The sequence below is a fragment of the Manis javanica genome, chromosome 9 (genome assembly GCF_040802235.1).
Source record: "Manis javanica isolate MJ-LG chromosome 9, MJ_LKY, whole genome shotgun sequence".
Lineage (NCBI taxonomy): Eukaryota > Metazoa > Chordata > Mammalia > Pholidota > Manidae > Manis > Manis javanica.
Window position 1 is genome coordinate 72,131,154 of NC_133164.1, and position 23,385 is coordinate 72,154,538.

The following is a 23,385-nucleotide window of genomic DNA, read 5'->3' on the forward strand; positions in this document are numbered from 1 at the left end:
TCCTTTTGTCTCTCTCTCTCTCTGCCTCAGCTTCTATGTGTTCCTGCTCTCTGGTTTCTATTCCTTCAATGGCATCTTGCATCTTATCCATTCTGCTTATAAATCCTTCCAGAGATTGTTTCACTTCTGAAATCTCCCTCTGGACATCATCCCTTAGCTCTTGTGTACTTCTCTGCAGCTCCATCAACATGTTGATGATTTTTATTTTGAATTCTTTTTCAGGAAGACTGGTTAGGTCTATCTCCTCAGAGGTTGTGGTTTTGGTCTTTATCAAATTCTTCCTGCCTTTTCATGGCAATAGAGATAGTTTGCAGAGCTGGCCCAAGTGATGGCTGGGAGCACATCCCTTCTTGTTTGGTTTGTGGCCTTCCTCTCCTGGGAGAACAGCGACCTCTAGCGGCTTGTGCTTGGCAGCTGTGTGCAGATGGGGTTTCTGATTCTTGCCCGGCCACTATGGAGTTTAGCTCCACGGTTGCTGTGAGTGTGGCACTGCCTCAGTTATGCCTTACTTTTGTTAGCTTTGTTATATAAATTTTTTAAATCATATGGTATGTGTTTGTCTGATATGGTTTAAAAAGATGATCAGACTTAGATGGTTATCAAATGGAATATAAAAGGTTTGTATGTTATCAGATATTATCCATAGTTCTGTGTTTCCACACAGTATTTAGTAGAAAAGGTCATTGATTAGTTGTTTCAGTAAGTGCTAGGGTGGAGGAAACATTGTTTAACAAAGACCAGTGAAATAGAAATATTTTAAAGTTCATATTTTAAAATCAAGATTTAAGATACTATTATTAAATCTAATTCATGGACCTTATTACCTTATTTACTTCTTAAATATCCATGACAACTGGTACTACAGTTTAGTCGTTAAAATGTTCATATGTGAGCATACTTGAGAAGTAGCAAAAGAGGGCCGCTTTCTAATTGTAGTATTGAAATTCAATATTAGTGTTTTGCTACAAGCCTAGAGACTATTAGTTGCAGTGTAACTGGGTTCTTGATAGGATCATGGGTTCTGGTCATGTGGACCAAATAATTTATCTTGCATTAATTAGCCAAAGGTTGGTACCATTCTCCCATCAGCCCATAGATGCACGGTAGTTTCTAAGCTACCAACAAAGTGTGAATTATTAATCAGTCTCCATCATTAGAAGAAATTAGTACACATGCCCTACTTAGATGTCCATGTCCGAGTAATTTGAAATACTCATTTCTTATGTTGCTCCAGTCATGTAACCCATGTTCTATCAGTATATGTTAATTAAAATTTGTGTTCTCTTTTCAGAGTTCTGAGTTCGTATTGAGTTCAACTGAAATTTATTGATGGCTGCTTGGTTTCAAAATCCTGTGCTTAGTACTATGGGGTTGCAGAAATGTCCTCGGGGAACCCACAGTCTAGACAGAAAACCACTGGTAGAACTCAAGAGCAAAGAAAGATAGCAACCTGTTCTATTTCAGAAGATCTGAAGTCATAGCCTTTTTACTTAATTAGCTTTTTATTTTATTTTATTTTTCAGCCTTTGCCAGAGTTGCCTCATGTTCCAGGACTTGTTCTCTCTGGAAGTACATTTTCAGACTGTCTCATGGTGGTGCAAGTTCTTATGAAACTTTGGTAAAGTTTTGGGCTTTGATGTGAATATTGATGTTCCATGCGTGAGTGTTCTTCAAGAGGGATTGCTAAATATAGGGGACAGCATAGGTGAAGTACAAGACTTGCTTGTGAGGCTTCTCTCAGCTGCTGTATGTGATCCAGATCTAATTACAGGATACAAGGTAAAAAAAACAAAATACAAAAGCTAATTTTAATTTGTACCCTCAGTGCATTGATAGCTGGCTTTAGCATATTAGCAGAAGAGTGTATACACACTGATCCAGTTTTTTCCACATCTCACAAAGTTAAGTGTAGATTTGCATTCAGTTGCAAATGGTTCACATCTAGGAAAACCTGGTTCATAAGGCCTAGGGAATGTGGATATTCCCAAATTACTCTAATTTTCCTCTAGCTTTTGGCCAAAACCAAGCTGACTTAAGGAAAGTGATATTCAGCAAAAGAGAATTTATAGATCATAAAGAATTAAAATTTATGTATGCCTTTTGAAATTATGCTGTGTGCTCTCAATCACTGTGAATAAATGGAGGCTAATGGCAGCACCTCTAAGATCAGCATGTTAAGGCTCTGTACCTCTCAGTGGATACTCAAGAAACTCAAATTTATCATAATTCCAGCTAAGATACACATTTCAGTCAGCTTTGCTGTAGATAATATGGTGGAGAGAGATGTTCCCAGATGCATCAGTTGCTTGTTCTTCCATTTTCCTATTTAGTATACCAGACAATAAAGTCCATGACACTCTAGAGCTGGAAAACACAACAATAGTGCCCCTGGAACTCCCGCAACCACTACTGATAGAACGCCTAGATAAAGCCTTAGAAAGCTTGAGATAGTTTCTGTTGTCGAAGAAGTATATGGTATCTACTCATCTGTTTACATACTCTCCTTCCCGCGTGTTAAACCTAGGGTCTAAAGAAGGAATGGAAAGATGCAAGTACTCAAATGCTTGTCTATTATCTGTTGCCTATTTTATCTTCATGTAAAGTGTGAATAAACGCCCTTTTCAGTAATATATAGATAATATAATAACAATATTTTAAAATCTTAATTGTTTTTATGTTCTGTATGGTTAGGGTTAGTACTGACAAAAATGCCAAACTTTTGTAGGCCGAAACAGCCCTTGGAGTACATTTGCTGAATGTTGGTGTGAATCGAGACAAGTGTTTCTGAGATCTTGCAGATCTTTATGGAAGCCCGTTGTGGACAGACTGAGCTCACTGAAAGCCTGAGGACCATGTTGTCTTTGCAACCATTTTGTTTACTTGATAATTCTGTTAATTATTCATATAAGGAAACATAAAAATAGTTTTTTCTTACTATGGCACCGGAATGTAGCACCTTTGCAAGAACCCGGAATTTTTTCTTTCTTTGACATTTTTCAGTGATAAATAACTACCTGATCTTCCTTTGCAGCCATTAATAGAATTATCCAGCTTTTTATTTTATGTGCTAATAACTATTTAATAGTATTCATTTATTGATGTATTGTACTTTTTAAAAACTTACATTTAAGAGTTGAAGTAAATTTTGCACTCTAGTATTTCAAGTTTTGGTGAACAAATCCATATTCATCTTGTTCTTGCTATTCATTGTTTTACTTATCTTAATTGTGTTACTTTTAGCTCTTTACCTTTCTAGGAAAAGGACCAATCCATATATTTCAGAGCCATGCATTTCTACCATTGATGGACATACTAAGTCTTCTGTACATCTCTTAGCTGCGTTACTGTATTGATATAATTTTTCATTTGTTTTTGCTACTCATTGACATCATTTTTACTTAGCAAGAAATGGCAACAGTTTACTCGCCATGTTAACATATTGCATAATGGATTAATGTCTGTCTTCTAATAAATTTTTGTATTGACAGTGAAATTGACAAGAACATTGATTATATGTCAAACTTGAGGAGAGATAAACGGGTGGTAGAAGGTAAACTCCACAAGTAAGTCCTGTTTTATTAAAGTTAGTATATTGTTTCCCATTGTCCAAATTCCCCAGTAAAACATAAATTGCAAAGATAGAATTTAAACTTTATTTGTCTAAGAAATAAAAAAAGGTAAAGCTTAGTTAAGATGAACTAAGAAATTAATAAAACCCAGGGTGAGAGTCTGCAATGGACAAAAGTTGTAATTAGAGTCCTTGAACATCTTATGCTTCAAAGTTAGAAGAAAGTCAGTTTCCCTTTCTGATCTCACAGTCAAGCAATCACGTTTTCTTAGATTGTTGTTGTTATCAAGTTACATTTGTCATATGTAGAATCTGTTTAGAACTACCTCTTTTTAAAATTGCTTTCTAATTAAAGTTTGCTTTCATAGAGTCTAAAATATCCAAATGTATTCAGAATTAAAACTTAGCTTTCTGCCAGGAAATATAATGCTGAAATTAGTCAATTTCTATGTAAGAAGATATTTCTTTGCATAATTTGAACAGAAATTTATTCAGTCTGATAGCATGGGATCAAGAATTATCATTGGTCATTGCTGGAGTTATTTTTTTTCAGCTTTCTAAGTTTTTTTTTAATATGTTCTAATCCCAAAGAGATCCAGAATAATTCTTAAAAGTCAATATATTCTGTAACTTCTGGAAACATATTTCTTAAATTTCCTTAATTCTAATTTTATTGCCATTGACTTATTACTCACCCATAAGGCATTTTTGCTTAAAACTCACATTATTCTCTCTCAAAATATAAAGAGAAGCGTTTCTTGTGCATAATAATTTTGTTACATTTAAAGGCTCAATCATTCATGCTAAGAAAGCCGGCAAGAGAGACACTAAAGGTGGTGTCAATCTTGAAGAGCAGCATGTGTCGGCCACCCCCACAGCAGAATGCAAGCGAAGAAGGAAGGGCGGGGACAGTGATGCTGACGGCGACGAGGAGGAGGAGGAGGAAGACAAGGAAGACAAAAAAGGAAAGAAAATCGATGTCTGTGAAGGTGAAGTAATCAAGTTTAGGTGGATTTGGGTTTTAAATCCATTTTGAACGCTTACTTGCCTCCATTTCTTCATCTGAAAACTGAATATTTATAACAATCACCTCATAAAGTTTTTTGTGATGGTTTAATAATTGCCCACACGTAGGATGGACTTACACTGAATAAACAAAGTCAACTTTTTCTTTGTATAGAACATATTGAGAGTTCTTCAAAGAACCATGCAGATTCTTAATTTCATATATCCTCTTTAATTCTGGTAAAATACTAGCTTATATGTGTACAATACTTCATGCCTTGAAAGTATTGTCACATTTAGTGAAACTGATGTATTTCTCAAGCATCAGTTTATTATGTGCCTAGCTCTGGGCACTTTTGATTAAAGATGAGTAAGGTATTGAAAGTCCTCTCTCAACTTGCAGTCTCATTGAGGAAGATTTGCAATAGGAAAATGTAATGTACTACATGTTAACTGTTTTCCTGGTGGTATTTACTCTGCTAGGCAAGCAGAAAGGAAGTGCATTGAACCTTATGAGGAATAGGTCCTCACGAAGGCTTTCTGGGCCCATTGGCTGAGGCTAAAAGGTGGGCTGACTGTTAACCTGTGGAAGAACCAGTAGAAAAGTGCTCAGGCAGAAAGAACAGCATAAACGGACGTGTAAATCTGAAAGCACGATGCGCTTTAAGTGACTGACAAGTGCCTCATTGTTATTAGAGAGCCTCCTAGCAACAACTATGAACTAGTATTTATACTTTCTTGGTAAGAGGAAACCATTGCTTCCTCTTTGTAAGTAACAGAATGACAGAGTCACACTTGCTTTTTTTAGTGGCTCACTATGGCAGCTCCATGGAAGATAGAAATAGATTTGGGGTAGGGCAAGATCAGATGTGGAAAGATCAGTCAGGAGATGTTGCAAGAGTTTAGTGAGTTGTAGGGTCCAAAATGAGCCCGATGGTAGTTGGGAAGAAGGAGGAAAAGATTTCAGTAAATACATAGGAAGAACTGGTAGGTTGATGGAAGGGTAGGATTGATTCCCAACCATCTGGTTTGGGAGGCTGTGTGGTATTCTTGCCATGAACTGAGTTAGAGAAATCAGGAGGAACAGAGTAAATAGATGATAGAGGAGGAGGGGAGTGCAGAACAGATAACGGGAGACAAGAAATAATGGTTTATTTTGGACATGTGAAGTTTGAGGTGCCTATGCAGCAGTTCTGCTGTAAGTTGGATATAAGAATATGAAGCCTAAATATGAGTTCAGTCATGAAAATATAGATCTGAAAGTTATTCACACAGACAATAGTTTAAAATCATGAGGTGGGTGATTTTCATACAGGTGGATTGGTTTAGGGAACAGAGTAGTAGACTGAAGTTGGAACCTCAGGGGATGTCAGTATTTAAGAAGACCCCATAGGGCTTGTAGAGGTAGGAGATGTCTGTAATGGGTCAAGGATCTCTGAGGCCATCTCCAGAGTCAGTGACTCACTAGGAAGGCTCACACATCAGAATCAGCAGAGAGAAAAGGCATGTGAGCCACAGCCCAGAGGAAACCAGACCCACAATGTTAAGTCTTTTCCAAGTAGAGTCACACAGGATGGCCTTCAGTCCCCTAGGAATGGGTTATGACAAGTATAAAATTCCCAGGAGAAAAACAGGTGTTCAGTATGCACCCCATTATTAGCACAGTTGGGTTCCAGTGAGCCAATCTTATCAGTGTGGGAGGAAACCATCTGAAATACAAGTTCCCAGACACCAGCCAGGGACCAGCCTTGTACGCGGGCCTTTCAAAGGAGAGCAGTCAGACCTGCAATGTCAACTCTTTTCTACACATGTAGTAGTAGCAAAAATCAAGAACACTGAACATTTAAAAAAGGAGGGAGTGATAAACAATGTTAATTCAGCAGGAGTCTAGTGTCTGTTGGATCGGGCAAGGCAGAGGTCACTGGGGACCAGAGGCAGCACAGTTGTTAGATGTGTCCGAGCAGGAGCTGGGCAGTGATGGATCAAGAGCAATAGAAGGTGAGGTGATGATGACTTCTGTAAGCATTGTGCCTCAGAGGAAAAGTTGGTTGCTAAAGGGGGACAGATACCAAGGATTACTCAGATGTGAAAGGCTAAATTTGATTTCGGGTTGAAGGGAAAGAGTCAGTAAGAGAGGGGGTTGAAGAGATAAAGAAAATAATGGGCCATGGTAGATAAACACTACTAAAATTTATTACTGATTATTTAAACATCATTAATGTTTCTTAAACCACATGTATCATTTAAAGTGACTTTTTTATGAGTACTGAATTACAGAGTTAGATTATAGGGTTTCATTGATCAAAATCCTGGCAAATGTATATGTTATTAATGTGAGAAAACAGTTTAAAAACTTCTTAAGATAATTATTTTAGGACCTAACAAGTCAAAATGACATTTATTTTAAGTGATTTTAGAGTTATTTGTTATGATGAAGAACTGGTAGCCACTTATCAATTGCCTAAAAAATGTTAACTATTTAATGAGCCCAATGATAAGATAGATACATTATTCCTCAAAAAGCAGGTTTAGATTCTTGATTAAAGTTTCAAGACAGTGCCAGGAATTAAAACTCCCTAGAAGATTAATTTCAGGGATTCTTTCTGTTGAGACCCATGTGCTCGCTTTCAGTTAGAAGGTCCTGCCCTTGACTAAGTCATCCCCCTTTGTCTCAAAGATGATTCCCTCTTCTCCACACTCCTCATTCCTTCAGCACATGGAGTCTGTATACCTAAACCTTAGAATTGTGTTGAAACCTATGTAGGCTTTAACTTCACAAGTTGGCCTGGTAACAGGTTATGTGGATGACTGAACTTTGACACATAGGGACATACAATGGCCTCTCTTTTGGTTGGGAAATCATGGAGAACCACAGCAGGGACAGGTTCTTTGTGCCTAGTCTCCTTGCTTTTCTCTCTGACCTGTCAAGTTCTACACATCTCTTAAAATTATAAGGACTATTAGCCAAAACTCCTTTGCTTTAAACAAACCTTAGTAGACACTTTACTTCCTTTTCAGCTTAGGGAGAGTCTTAGAAACAGCAGTAAGTTTATTTGACTGATACATAGTTACTTTGATGTCTTTTGCAAGTATTTTTTATTACTGTTGCTTGAATTGTATTTTTGTATAAGCGTATTATCAAACATTTGCCCTGCGAGTCAAAAGATCACTTTAGAATCATACAGACATGTAATTATGTAATTATCTATTTGAGGGTCATTGGGCCTGTTCTCTTTTCAGGTTTCTTTCCTGAAGTAGAAATTGTGTTACTGTTAGCACAAGTAATATGCCTAAATGCCTCTGTAACTTGCTCCCCTGAATTGGATGCGAAGTTAGATAAATGATAGATAATACTAAAGCTCATGAGGCTTTCTTTTCATTTCCTTTTGTTGGGGAGATAACTATACTCATCCAGAAATATCTGGTCATGAGTGGTTGGTGTCAGTGTGGCTTTTTAAAAATGCTTCTAGAAAGTGAGCACCAGAAACAAATTTTATTTTTTTAAACCTAAGAGGTACCTGCATTTTCTAGGTACAATTTTCAGAAAGAGGGAAAGTAACCAGTTTGCATACTGTGTGCCTGGACGTTTGCTGGTTACTTTCACATCTGTTCTTCTCAGCCCTCACAAATGCCCCCATGTTACAGGAAATGTTCTTATCAATTTACAGATAAGGAAATAGTCTTAGATGAGTTACGTAGTTTGCCCATAGGAAGTAAGTAGCGTGGCTAAGATACAAAGAAAATACATGTACCTTTTACTTCATGCTTTCCCTCTAAAACATATAATTTCGTGGTTGTTTTTCTCTATTCGTTTTCTAGAATGAAAGATTTCATGTAATCACTAGTAAAATACCACTTTGGAAATTAGTAGTATATATTGGAGGTATTAATTTTCTTCTAACAGCTCAATGTGTTCAAAATATAACATCTTCTTTGCCCTAAAAATGACTCCTTCAGTGAATGGTACCAGTATTTTAGAACTATTGCCGTATTATCTTTGTAAGCATAGTTCTCATGTTTAACCTCCCTCAAAAGATCATGTTATTGACCATGGTCAAGCATTTATAGCTCTAGATCGTTTAACCCTGAACTCATCCTTGCCTCATCTCCTGTTTTACCTCTTCTTGTACCTTTCATGTCAAGATACATCAGACTCTTTCTGGAATGCCCTGCCCTCTTTCCTCTGATCCATCGAATCCGAACCACTCTTTGGTAGCTAATTAAGACACAACTTGTTCCATGTAGCCTCTCTTTGTAAGGATTCCCACTAAAAGTAATCTCACCTTCTCCTGAACTCCATGACTCTTAAACTCTACCTCTTTTGGGGTCCCTATGGCTTCCTCTGTGTAGTGGTTTTTATTTTCTTAGTGTGATGTGCATGTGTCTCCCTACCAGATGATTAATTTACAAAGAACCAAGAGATGAGGCTATCCTAGTGCTTTGCATATAGGAGGCCTTCATCAAATATTCACTGATTGATTGAATAAATCTTAAAACCAGCAAATCATACTGTAGTTTTTCGTGTATAGGATGAAGGTGACCAAGCAGCAAGTCTTGAAGAGCTAGAAAAACAGACTGAAAAGCTGAGTAAAGTAAGCACTTTACAGATTACAGCTTACATCATTTTTGCAATGTTTTAAAAATCCACGTTGTATGGGATTCCTTTTTTCTGACTGCTAAATAAAAGCAAGCTTCTTGTAAGTAATTATAATGGGGAGCTACAGAAACATTCTCACAACTGAACCATAAAAGTTTCTTGCCAATGTTAAAGGCCTGCCTCTTAAGACATGGTGCTAACTTAATCAATAGCTATATTCTTTAGCTCTTTATTTAAATACAATATATCAATAAATGCTTGGTTTTATTTCTTGGAATTCATTACTTTTTAAATTCAGTCAGATTTCATGGTAATAGTTTCAGCATCCTGAGTTTTATTTTTCTTTAGTGTATTTGTAGGTTTTATTTGCACTGGAAACTGTACATATATGTACTTCTCCTGTAAAATGGAATTTCAGTAGCATTAGTGAAGTATTTCAGCATTAGTATTATGAGATATCTGTATTTTATGTCATTATTAGATTCATCACACAGTTATTCCAAAATTCAGTCATATGCTGCCTAAGTTTTGCAACATGTCTGGTATGACCCTGAGCTCCTCAAGGAAGAGCATCAAGTGAACTGGTGACAACACAGGTGAGGTCCCAGGGGTGCCCAGGTGTGGGGATGCTCACACCGGGGGTGGCTTGCACAGCATGGGCAGGGGTGTTGCTAGCAGATCAAGCAGAAATTTCGAGTGAATGTTAAATGGGAAAAGCCATGAATTCAGGCACTGCTACTGATAGGGTCACAATTTCCCATCAAGTTCCTGAAAACTGAAGAGAATTAGCCTCCAAGGCTGTTGGATGGTGGGGGCCTGGCACCTGACGCCAACTCATCTTGAGGAGAAGGAGAGTGAGGCCAAACGAGCACAAGGGAGGGCTGAGCACCTCTCAGCCTGGACTCAAGTGATGGTTGAGAATGTGCTGCAAGCCCGTAGCCGCCAAGCCATCGTGCAGCAGAGGCTGGGGTCTCATGCGGCCCTGCCAGCAGCGTGGTGGAAGGCACACACTGGGCTGAGCCCAGCCCGTCTCTTGGCCCCAGAGCACTGACATGCTGGGAAAGGCCAAGGTGCCAGAATCTGGGCTGCCCACCAGAACCGCTGTGCCGGGTTGGCAGCAGGCCACTGGGCGCTGCACTTCCTGGTGGCTGTCCTGCTCCCACTGCCACAAGGATCGGGACCCTTCATGAAAGGGGCTCACGGAGCAAAGCAGGGTCCAGGAGGAGACAGGTGTGCAGAGGGCAGGAGCTGCCAGGCTCCCCATAAAACTGGTGGCAGAGCTGGGACCAGAGAGGGTAGAGGGTAGGCCACACTGCCAGGGTACCCAGGGACTCACAGGAGTTCAGCAGTTAGACACAGGAGAGCAAAGCGTGGATACCAACAGAAGGTGGGATGCTGGAGTCCAAGGGGCCTTTCTAAGAGTGAATGGAAGGTAGGTGGGGAGTTCTGGAGAGCCAGCGTTGGCAGACCCCCTGAGACCTACCCAGGTGCAGCCGGCTGGGGAGGAAACTGCCATGGAGTCCCAAGGGGTGCGCTTCCTGCCTGGAAGGTCCCACGTGGCAAGCACGGGTGGGAAGGACCAGCGCATCCGTCCTCCGACATCCCACACGTGGGACATGAGAGCACCCTAGATGCCTGAGAGAAAAAGAGCAGGCTTCATGGAGGCATCGAGTTGGAAGTCCGGGCTTGGCAGCAGGAGGCTGGGGTGGCTGAGAGGAGGTGCCAGGTGGGGACCACACCTCCTCCAAACAGGCAGTGGTGAATGTGCCACTTGGGAGGTGCCACTTCCTCACACAGCTCCCAGGAGGTTCCCCACCAGAGCCAGGGTGACGGCGAAGCAGCAGGCGTGGGACGAGCCCAGGCCCACCAGGAGGGTGGGAGGCTCCTGGAGACATGCGGACAGTGCCAGAGAGGAAGTTCTTTGGGAGATCTGGGGGCAAGTCAGGACTGGGTAGCCAAGTCAGGCGCCCTGGCTGTGCAGGCCCGCGAGGGTCACAAGCCCACCTGGCTCGGCTGAGAAGAGGCTGCGGGAACCCAGACACTGGGGTGTGAGCAATCATGACACAGCTCAGTGGCCAAGGGAGTGGATGCCAGCAGATGTCAGAAAACGTCTGAATCATGGGGAGACTAAGAGCAGCCGTCACATAAGCTGCTGGGCACCAGGGAGCACCAACCAGGGCCAGAGACGCTGGGGGGAGCAGGAAGGGGGACACAGGCCTGGCCGGCCACGGGCTTCTGGCTCTGCAGTCCTGCCCATTAGAACTCAGGCATTGGCTGAGCCCCCTGGCCGATAGCTTGTGGCTTGTGGATGCAGGATAGCTCCTGCCGCCCCTTCATTTCCCGCCTTTCTGTCTGTGTGTGCCCTGGGTGCCTTAGGGGCTCTCCTCAACTCCCGTTTAGGGGCTACTGTCTGTCACAGTCGACACTTTGGGCTAACTCTACATCCTCCCTTCTCTCCAGCCCTAGCACATGGAGGGTCCCACGTGGTGAGCACAGGGGTGGGAACACTAACTCTACCGTAACCTACCCGTACCCATACCTTAAACCCTAACCCATACCCTAACCCCTAATCTTAACCCCTAACCTGTACCTGTACCCTGACCTCTAACCTGTACCCTAACTTTAACCCGATCCCTAACCCTAACCCATACCCCAACCCATATCCTAACCTTATCCCTAACCCATTCCCATACCCTAATCCTAACCTGTTCCTGTACCCTTACCCGTTCCCATATCCTAACCCTAACCCATTCCCGTATCCTAACTAACCCTAACCCTAACCTGTTCTTGTACCCTATCCCTAGTTCTCACTCCTTCTCTTCCTATAGCCTGGTTTCAAACAAACCCCCTATAACAAACCCTACACTTCACTGTGTTCTAATCCTCCATCTCTTAAATGTTAGGCATTATTTTAGTCCTAAATATCTAAATTATGAAATCCCAAAGCTCTGAACCCTTAAATTCCAAATGTAAGCATCGGTATTAACTAAGTGAAGTTACAGGAAAAAAGAATATTATGCGAACGTGTTTTCTTTATAAACATTAGCAATGAATAATCACAAAAGGAATTTTTTAATTCTCTACTAAATGTCAACATTACTAAAATACTTGGGAACAGACTACAGACTTAATTAAAGTACAAGTATTATACATTGAAAATTAAAAAACATTGATAATAGGAAAAATGAAGAAAAGCTAAATAAATGTAAGGTCCTGCCATGGTGATGGCAGACTTAATATCTCTAAGATGGCAATGGCACAAATGCAACCTATAGCCTCAACGTGGTTCCTGTGAAAATTCCCAAAGCCTTTTGGGAAGAAATGCACCCGCTGATCCTGTCACATATGAAATTGCAAGGGACCCAAATGAGCCCTTGAAAAGAATCTTGAAAAAGAAAATCAGAGCTGGAGGCACAGGCTTCCCAAAATCAAATCTTAGTACAAACTTAACATTAAATGAAACACTGTGACACTGTCAGAAAGATACGCAGTTGACCCTTGGTCCATAGGCATGTGAACTCCATAGGTCCACTTAAATCATTTTTCCCCCCACAAATATATTGGAAAAATGTTAAGTCAACAATTTGAAACATTGCCTTTTCTATAGCTTACTTTCCTGTGAGAATACAGCGCATAATATGTATAACATACAAAATATTGTTAATCGAGTGTTTATATTATTGGTAAGGCTTCCAGTCAAAATAGGCGATCAGTTTTAGGATAACAAAGTTTTGGTGGAGTCAGATGTTTTATGTATATTGGGACTCTGCAGGTTGTCAGCACCACTAACCCCCATGTTGTTCAAGGGTTGACTGTATATATAGATCAACGTATCTGAATGGAAAGCCCAGAAATGGCCCTAACCACCAATGGCTAGTTGATTTCTGACAAGGGTGGACAACATTAAGTTATGGAGAAAAAGTGTCTTTCCAGTAAATGATGTTTGGCAACCAGTTGTCCACATACAGAAGAATGAAAATGAACCCTAACTCATATCACATACAAATATTAACTCAAAATACGTAAGAGCTTACGTGTAATAGGTAAAACATGGGGATAAATGTTCATGACCTTGGATTTAGCTATGGTTTCTCACATCTGAAACCAAAGTACAAGCAACAAGAGAAAGAATAAATTAATTTCCTTCAAATTAAAATCTTTTCTGCATCAAAAGATACCAACCAAGAAGTGAAAAGACAGTCACAGAATAGAAAATATCTGCACATTGTACATCTGACAAGAGCCTCTTATCCAGAATGCACCACGAACTTGTATACTGCAAGAAGACAACATCCCAATTTCTTAAGTGGGTGAGAGACTCCAAGACATACAAACGCACAACAAGCACATGGAAAGGTGTCACACAGAATTCCCTGCACACACATGGGAATGGCTGAAAATCAGGAAAACTGAAAATCACATGTTGCCAAGGATGCAGAGGAATTGGAGCCCCTAACCTTTGATTGTGGAAATGTAAAACATGCAGCCTGTGTACAACAGCTTGGTGTTTCCTCATAAAGATAAAATACAATTACTGAATTGTGGTTATACACCCACTCCTAGATAATACCACAAAGAAATGACAATGATGTTGAAACAGAAACTGGCCCACGAGTTCTTGGCAGCATTGTTCACCACAGCAAAAAGTCAGGAACAACTTGAGTGCCCATCAAGGGGTGAATGGATGGATAAAACCTGGTTGATCCATAAACTGCATTTTTCTGCCATATAAAGAAACAAAGGAAAATGGTCCACAGCCTCATTTGAAACAGTGTAGGAAGGGGGGAGGGCGTCTCCAGAAACTTGAACATACAGTTAATGTATGAGCAGCAATTCCGCTTCAGGGTCTCTGCCCAAACCACACGAAAGCAGGGACTTAGATATTTGGACACCCATGTTCACAATTGCATGACTCACAATGGTTAAAAGGTGGAGAGGACCCACGTGTCCACAGACAAATGGATGAACAAAGTGTGGTCTCCACACAGTGGAGTGAACAAGGGAGTCCTGGCACCTGCTGCATGGATGGACCTTAAAGCCATTTTGCTCAGTGAAATGCACCAGTCACAGAAGGATGAATATTATGTGATCCCACTTATGTGAGATCTGGCAGAGCCCAACTGAGCTCAAGTCTCTGGAACAGTTCCAGAGAAAGGAAATGGGATCAGAATGGAAAGACATTTGCACACAGCTGGGGTAGGTGGGAACAGCTGTGCAGGCTCTGTGCACTGGATTATCATGTGGAGACCCTAATGCTTCTCTTATTTAGGGTCAGGTGGTGGCTCCCTGGAAACTTGTCCCTATTTGGGGTAGAGGCCAAGAGCATTTTGTGTGAAGTGGTGGGTGCGGTAAAGTGGGATTCTGGAGAATTCAGTGTAAAGACTGTACTGACACTGAAAGTTTTCTAGATGCTTGAAATTGCTGTAAAGTAAATTACTTTGCAAAACAGCCATGTCAGTCCTGCACCAGAAGAGCAGAGCAGGCATTACACCCGGTCACAGAGGCCAAGCCCTCCCCATTCAGTTCACCCGAAGTGGAGCGCTACTCAGCCTGCAGGGGTCACTACAAGGCCCATGGTAAAATTCCCTTGCAGACACTGGGCTTGGTTGTTGGGACGACCTGGAGTGGAACAGTGGGATTTTTAAATTCCAATTTCCACACCGCTCCACCAAAAACCTGTTACAGCTAAAAATAAAATCAAGAATCTTGCAGGATACAAAATCAATATACAGAAGTTGTTTGCTTCTGTTCACCAATAACCAACCACCAGAAAGAGAGATTAAGAAAACAATGCCCTTTACAACTGCATCATAAAGAATAAAGTACTTAAGGACAAGCCTAACCAATGATGCGGGAGGCTTGAGTCCTGAGCTCTGAACACTGAGGACACTGCAGACCTAGACAGGAGAGTTAGGTTATTACAAGTCCCCTCCACCCACAGCAACCTGCAGACTCCGTGGGAACCCCCACCGAAACTCCACCGCACTTCACACAGAAGCAAACACCCAACAGGCTGAATGGAACCGCATGGGACCCCATCCCCGCAGCCGTCCTGAGAAAGCAGAGCCCGGGCATCATGCCCTGATCTCCCACTTCACTGTGGACCTGTAGCAACCAAGACCCTGTGAGGCGCCAAGTAGAAGTGGGTGTGGAAACAGGACACCAGGTGCCCTTCATCCCCCAACCTGATCGGCTGAAGAATCGGCTCAACGAGGCCCCAGGCGCAGGCCGTGGGTGGGGGCCGCCCTCAGGGAGCTGGGCTGTGTGCCATGCTGTGCCCGGGGAGCCTCCCAGGCGGACCCCACCTCGGGGACCCTTCCCAGGAAACTGCCCCATGTGCAGGGCACACAGCAAGGGCTGCAGCCCGGGTAAGCGGGTCGCTTAAGCAGCCAAGTCCCCTCCGTCCCCTTTCCCATCTCAGAGCCTTGTTAGGAAGGACGCCTGCAGTCTGGAGGGCATCCCGCAGGTGCAGCCAATCCACCCGCTGCATGGGGCCCGAGGTGCGCAGCACGGAGACACGGGCTCCCGGGGACGCACTGGACGCTGCACATCCGCCCCAGCCCAGTCTCAGCCTGCGCCCTGAACTCGCCCTGAGTCACACCCGCCATACCCCGAACTCACCCGCACCTGCCTCAGCCCAGACTCTGCAATATGGTTCCCATCGCAGGCCTTCCTCTCCCAGGCCCTGAAGAAGAGCGCTCGGCAGGCAGTGCACGGAGAGCCTCTCCTTACCTTTCCCTACTGCAGCTCCTCAGAAAACAGAGCTGTCATTGCAGACGCGACCCGCGGTGTCACGGAGCTGCAGGGGAGCCGGAGCAATTCCAGCACCAGTCAGAGCTGGGAGAAAAGTCCTGCGACCTGACCGCGCATGCGCTCCGCTGGTTCACAAAGAGGGCAGAGGCGCCATCTGTGGGCCACAGTGAGCGGTGCAGGACCCCGCTCACAGCTCAGGGAAGGTGGTGCCCTCTTGTGGCTAAACTGATGAACCACACATCTTTGGAAATTCAAGCCGCAATGGGCACAAATTTCCTGTGTCTTCTCCACTTTGTTTGAGAGTGAAAGGAATGAAATGAAGTAGACACAGGCTTTACAACTTACACCAAAATTAACTCAAAATTCCCCATAGGCATGTTCCTTAGGAAACTAAAAATAGAAATACCATTTGACCCAGGAATTCCACTCTTAGGAATTTACCCAAAGAATATAATTTCACAGATTGAAAATGACATATGCACCCCTATATTTGTTGCAGCACTATTTACAATAGCCAAGATATAGAAGCAAGAAGCAACCTAAATATCCATCAGTAGATGAATGGATAATGAAGATGTGGTACATACACACAATGGAATACTACTCAGCCATAAGAAGAAAACAAATCCAACCACTTGCAACAACATGGATGGAGCTGGAAGATATGATGCTCAGTGAAATAAGCCAGGTGGAGAAAGACAAATACCAAATGATTCCCCTCATTTGTGGAGTACAACAGCAGAGTAAAACTGAAGGACCGAAACAGAAACAGACTCACAGACTCCAAGAAGGTAATAGCGGTTAACCAAAGAGGAGGGTGGGGGAGGGCAGGTGAGGAAGGAGGGAGAAGGGGATTGAGGGGTATTATGATTGGCACACATGGTGTGCGGGATCACAGGGAAGACAGTGTAGAACAGAGAAGACAAGTAGTGACTCTGTGGCATCTTACTACACTGATGGACAGTGACTGCAATGGGTTAAGGAGGGGACTCGATAATATGGGTGAATGTAGTAACTGCAGTGTTTCTTCATGTAAAACTTTCATAAGAGTATATCAATAATACCTTAATTAAAATTTTTTCTAATAGTACACTCATTAAAAAATTCTCCATGGGCACATTTTTTATTCAAAATTATAAAATTTGTAGGTAACAGCAAAATCTACACAACTTTACTGAAGACTTTCACCACCCAACACCAAAGGCCTATCCGCAAAAGAAAAATAATCACATGGGCTTAATAGAATTATAATTTCTACTCTAAGAGACCTTGTTCAGAGAACCCAAACACAAGACACAAACTGAAAGAAAATATTTTCAAAATACATATTTGATAAAGGATTTCTACTCAAGATATACAAAAATCCATAAAACAAAAATGAGCCATAACAAATATTTTACAATTAAAAAAAGTCTCACCTTAACATCCAAGAATTACATTGCCAGTATTTAGACAACTGCTTTGAAAAACTATGCCCCAACAAAAGCCACCATGCAATTTTACACAATAGCTCTATTCATAAAGGCTAAAAACTTAAAGAAATCAGGACGTGTTTCAGTAGATGAATGCTTTGGCAAACTGGGGTACATCCGTAACATTTCACTACAACTTGTACAATGAAATGTACAGTGATTTGCCCAGTGAATTTGGTGCCTTGATCACTGGAGGTTACAGGTCTGGTGTGAGAAATGGTTTCTAACAGCTTCTTTGGGATTACGAAGGCATCAGCCTTGGGCCAGCAGAAGGCTTCATTCTTCCCTGTGCAGTTGGAGCGCCATCACCCTCCCAGTACACCACATGGATGTGTTCGCCAACCTGGAAGCTCTCCAAATTCCATATTTTGAGACACAGGTATGGTGTATTATTGGCTCCATTTTTATCCCCTCCCCTTTCTCTGGAGAATGGAGGGGTGACGCTGAAAATCCCAAACTTCTCATCATGGCTTGGGCTTTCTGCCTGTCAGACAACCAAGCAGAACCCACCCAGAACCACCTACTTAGAACAAAAGATGCCACTATTACTCAGGAAATCCCCAGGGCTTTAGGAACCCAGTGTCAGGAACGAGGCCCAGACCAATATGCATGTTTTCTATTGTACTCCCGTGTTCATAGTGGCACATCCCAGGGAGAGGGTTGGGAATTCGTTTTTCCACTATTCCCATGAGGAGGAGGATATAAAACAGAAACTAAGTTGAGTTATACAAAATATATAATGTGTGACCCCAAGATGTACGGACTGAGATTCCAACCAAAAGGCCAATGTGGCCATAGTGACAAGTATCAGCTTCCAGGGCTATGTGAGGGTCTGACAGGCAGTTTCTCTAACTGTCCATTTGCAGCTCTGGGTGGGGAGTGAAGGCCCCTCCCCCACGGTGATGGAAAGAGCCCTGTGATCAGAGGGGAAGCCTCTCTTTTTTAAAATTCCATATTAAATGATGTGAACATTAATAAAATACTAAGAATAGACTTAAGGAGCAAATCATGTACATTGAAAATAATAAAGCATTGATAATTTAAAAACTAAAAAAGAGCTAAATACATTTAAAGGGAACTCATGTTGATGGAAATACTTAAATACTGTTAAAGTGGCAATGACTCAAATACACCCTACAGAGTCAACATGATTTCTTTGAAAATTCACACAGGCTTTAATGTACCAGCTGATCCTGACACATGGAGTATCAAGGGACCCCAAAGAGGCCTTGAAAACAATCTTGAAAAAGAAAATCAAAGCTGGAGGCTCATGGCCCCCAAGATCAAATCTTAGTACAAAGTAACAGTAAATAAAACACTGTGACACTGGCATAAACATACACAGTTGGCCCTTGGACAGCAGGGGTGTGAACTGCCCAGGTCCACTTGAGTGGATTTTTTTCCACAAATATATAGAAAAAGTGTTTAAAGACTTAAGACAATTTGAAACATTTGCTTTTTTCTACCTTGCCTTACTGTTAGAATACAGCACAAAAATATATGTATAGTGTACAAAATATGCGTTAATTGAGTGTCTATATTATTGGTAAGGCTTCCAGTCAAAATAGGCAACCAGTTTTAGGATAATACTTTACTTTTGGGGGAGTCAGATGTTTCATGTGGATTCTGACTCTGTGGGATGTGAGCTACACAAACCCCCATGTAGTCCAAAGGTCAACTGCATGTATAGATCAGCAGAACTGAGAGGAAAGCCCAGAAATGACCACAACCATCTACAGTCATTTAATTTCTGACAAGGGTGGACAACATTAAATTAGGGAAAGAATGGTCTTTTCAGCAAATGGTGCTGGGCAAATGGCTGTCCCGGTGCAGAGAAATGAAACTGGACCCTTAGTACATACCACATATAAAAATTAACTCAAGGTAAAGCACTTACATATAATAGGTAATATTATAGACTCTAGAAGAAAACATGAGGAGAAACCTTCATGATGTTGGATTTAGCCATGGTTTCTCAGATATGACACCAAAGGGCAAGCAACAAAGAAAGCATAAATTAAAGTTCTCCCAAATTAAAAACTTTTCTGCATCAAAAGTCACCAACCATAATGTGAAAAACAGCCACAGGATGGAAGAAAATATCTGCACATTGTACATCTTACAAGAGCCTGTTATCCAGAAAACACCACAAACTCATACAGGGCAACAAGACAACAACCCAAATTTTAAAGTGGACAAAAGACTCCAGCTAAGACACACAAACATTCAACAAGCACGTGACCAGGCATCACACAGCATTAGTCATAATGGAAATGCAAATTAGATCACAGTGACCACCTACTGCAAGCACACGGCAATGGCCATACTCCGGAAAATTCAAAACCACATGCTGTCAAGGATGTAGAGGAATTGGAGCCCCTAACCTTTGCTTGTGGAAATGTAAAACATGCAGCCTGTGTACAACAGCTTGCCATTTCCTCATAATATATAATGCAATTACCTAATTGTGGGTTAACACCCACTCCTAGATACACACCCCAAAGAAATGAAAACGTTGTTCAAACAGAAACTGGCCCAAGAGTTCTTGGCAGCACTGCTGACCACAGCAAAAAGGCAGAAACAACCCTGATGCCCATTAAGGGGTAAACAGATGAACAAAACAGGGTTGACCCACAAACTGCATTATTCTGCCAAATACAGAAATAAAGTGGTCCAAAGCTGCTTTGAAGAGAGAGAGAGAGAGAGAGAGTGTGTGTGTGTGTGTGTGTAGGGCATCCCCAGAAGCTAGAGTATAGAATTAACATATGATTAGCGATTCCTGTGTGTGTGTGTGTGTGTGTGTGATCCCCAGAAGCTAGAGTATAGAATTAACATATGATTAGTGATTCCATTTCAGGGCATTTGCCCAAATGACATGAAAGCAGGGGCTTAGATATTTGCACATCCATATTCAGAGCTTCATTACTCACAACAGCCTGAAGGTATCCACAGACACATGAAAAAAATGTGGTCTCTACACAGTGGAGTAAACAAGGAGTCCTAGAACCTGCTACACAGATGGAACCTAAAGTCGTTCTGCTCAGTGAAATGCGCCCCTCAAAGAAGGACAAATATTATGTGATCCCACTTGTCCAAGGTCCCTGAGAGCCCAACTGAGGTAGAATCTCGGGAACTGTTCCAGAAAAAGGAAACTGCATCAGGATAGAAAGACGTGTGCACACAGCTGGTGCGGGTGGTGACAGCTACCGTGGGTCTGTGCATTGGATCACCATGTGGAGACCCTAATACTCCCTGGGATCATGTCCCTGTTTGGGGTAGATGCTACAGCATTTTGTGTGAAGTGGCAACTGTGGTAAAGTGAGACGCTGGGGAATTCAGTAAAATGAGAATTTGTACTGACACTGCAAGTTTTCTGTATGTTTGAAATTTCTGGAAAGTAAATTACTTTGCCAAACAACCATGAGAAAAGCAGAGCAGACATCACACTCCGTCAACAGAGGCCAAGGCCTCCCCATCCAGTTCACCTGATGGGGGCGCTACTCACCTTGCAGGGGTCCAGGGGTCACTAGAAGTCACGTGGGAGGATCCCCTGTAGCCACTGGACCTTGGGCGTTGGGACGACCTGAGGTACCAACAGTGGGATTTTAGAATTCCAATTTCCCACAGCACTCCACCAAAGACCTTTTAGAACTAAAAATAAACTTGTAAGGTACAAAAGTTGGTTGCTTGTATTCACTAATAACCATCACAGAAATTACGAAAACAATGCTCTTTACAATTGCATCATAGAGAATAAAGTGCTGTGGGTAAAACTGCAGTATTTCTAGAATCTCTCGCCTGGCCTTGGTGCATCTCTGTATCAATAGCTGTTTCCAAAGGGTGGAGAGAAGTAGTCCATCTCTATCAACAGGTAATTACAAGGGTGAGCAAGAGCATATCTGGACTGGAGAAGTTGGGTGGGACCTCCCTTCTGCAGCTGCGTTGTGCGAGACACTGGCTAGTAAGCAAGAAACAGGTTTCTCCCACTTTATTTCTCACTTTGACTGATTTCGGTTCAAAGGTATTTTGCCCCGGAATTTTCCCCCAGAGTTACAAGTACCTAAGAACAAATGTAACCAAGGAGGTGGGAGGCCTCAGCTCCAAAACAGTGGATACTGAGGACGTGGACGGGAAGGGTTAGGTTATTACAAGTCCATCCGTCCACAGCAACGTGCAGACTAGGTGCAACCCCCACCAAAATTTCGTCCACATCTCACAGAAGCAAACACCCTAGAGGTTGGACAGAACCGCACGGGACCCCTATCCCCACAGACGTCCTGGGAAAGCAGAGCCGGGACATCGCACTGGGACCTCCCACTACACTGCGGGGCTGCAGCAAACGTGACCCGTCACAGCACCCAAGCAGACGCAGGCGTGGAAACAGACACCGGGAACCCTCCGCCCCCCCCCCAAACTTGCCCGAGGAGGCGGCTCACGAGGCCCTGGGCCCCGGCCGCGGGTGGGCGCCACCCTCAGGGAGCTGGGCTGGGTCAGCGCCACGCTGCACCCCAGGGGCCTCCCAGGCGGCCCCCACCCCGCGGACCCTTCCCAGGAACCCGCCCGGTGCACTCGGCACAGAGCAAGGCCTGCGCCTCACTTCCCAGGCCGCTTCAGCAACCAAGTCCCCTCCTCCCCGCTTCCAGTTTCAGAGCCTCGTTCAGGAAGGATGCCTGGAGCCCGGAGGGCGTCCCGCAACTGCGGCCAATCCACCTGCCGCACGGAGCCCGGGGCGTACAGCGCGGAGACACGGGCTCCCGAGGACGCGGTGGGCGGTGCACACCCGCCCTGGCGCGGACTCAGCCACGCCCCGAACTCTCCGAGCACCGCCTGCCGCGCTCGCAGCCTGAACTCACGCGCGCCCGCCACGTCTCCAAACTCCGCCAACACCCCGTTCGCGGCCGCAGGCCCTTGCTCGCCCGGTCCCTTAAGAGGAGCGCTCAGCAGGCGGCGCACGGGGAGCCTCTCCTCATCTTTCCTTCCTGTGGCTCCCAAGGAAACCGAGCTGTCACTGCAGACGCTGCGGGCGGGGTCCCAGAGCGGCGGCAGGTTCTGAGCAAATCCGTCACCTGGCAGCCGGATGCTGAGGCAACGCTCGGGGACTGGATGCGCATGCGCCCCAAGGGTCCGCGCGGTGAGCAGAGGCGCCCCCTGCGGGCCTTAGTGGGCTGTGCAGGACGAGCGCTCACAGCTCGGAATAGGCGGTGTCCTCCCGCAGACAGGAAAATCAAACTGCAATGGGCTGGAATTCCCCGTGTTCTCTGAACAGTCAAGGAGCAATTCGTTGGACACCATAAGGAATCAAATTGAAGGCACTGGGGGGAGGGGTGAGCACGTCAGACACTGATGACTTGCCAAAATTCTCGGCTGCTGCTCCCTCCCAACCTGAAAAATGTGTCTTAGGCTAGCCAATCTTCCCGCTGCTGTAAATTTAAGCTCTGCCTTCCCCTACCATCTTTAAAAACTCTCTGCCTGTCTACTTTCACATGACTTCTCCAGACTGTGACAGCCAGACCGCGGAACCTCGCCTGGGGGCATTTAAATAAATTACCTGGCCCTTTGTTGCCTCTCTTTGCCTGCTTATTTCGGGTAGAATTTATCTTAACATTTGGTGCAAAAACCTGGGACTGCAGGCACAACGTGATGGCAAGTCTAGCTTGGCTTTCTGGCCTCCAGAGGCTTTAAAAGTTCAATCTGAAATTCCTTACAAAAAGTTCCAGCAAAGCACATTTAAAAGAGCCCATGTAATCAATTGCTCTTCTTTCTGCACTTATGCAAATAATTAAGCCAAGTGTTAACTATTTTCTTGACCTGGTTGCTTCTAATAAAAATGAGGGTGATTTTAGAAAAAAGTATTGTTTCAATAATCCAATCTTTTCTATACTACATTCTAATACTAGTCATTGAGATGTAAACTCAATCCAGAATTTTAGTTTCCCCATAATACCTGGCTATGATTCTCAATTAGACTCTTCATATTTCTAGTTCTCATA

The 23,385-nt window shown here is 43.3% G+C and overlaps 2 long non-coding RNA genes across 7 annotated transcripts in view; one reads left to right on the plus strand and one right to left on the minus strand.

Moving 5' to 3' along the window:
• LOC140843398 (uncharacterized) overlaps nt 1–11,299 on the plus strand; it is a 29,541-nt gene extending 18,242 nt beyond the window's left edge. The window contains exons 3-7 of one of the 6 annotated variants that reach the window (XR_012121122.1): nt 1,524–1,779; nt 3,489–3,563; nt 4,357–4,557; nt 9,103–9,165; nt 9,652–11,299. This is a non-coding gene — a long non-coding RNA (uncharacterized lncRNA). The other 5 variants (XR_012121121.1, XR_012121123.1, XR_012121118.1 and 2 more) reach the window with 5 other exon arrangements.
• LOC140843399 (uncharacterized) lies at nt 1,627–23,114 on the minus strand. Its single transcript, XR_012121124.1, has 3 exons — nt 22,249–23,114; nt 20,901–20,978; nt 1,627–1,761 (listed from the first exon to the last, which is right to left on the minus strand). It is a non-coding gene; the product is annotated as an uncharacterized lncRNA (long non-coding RNA).
• Between the last annotated feature and the right edge of the window lie 271 nt (nt 23,115–23,385).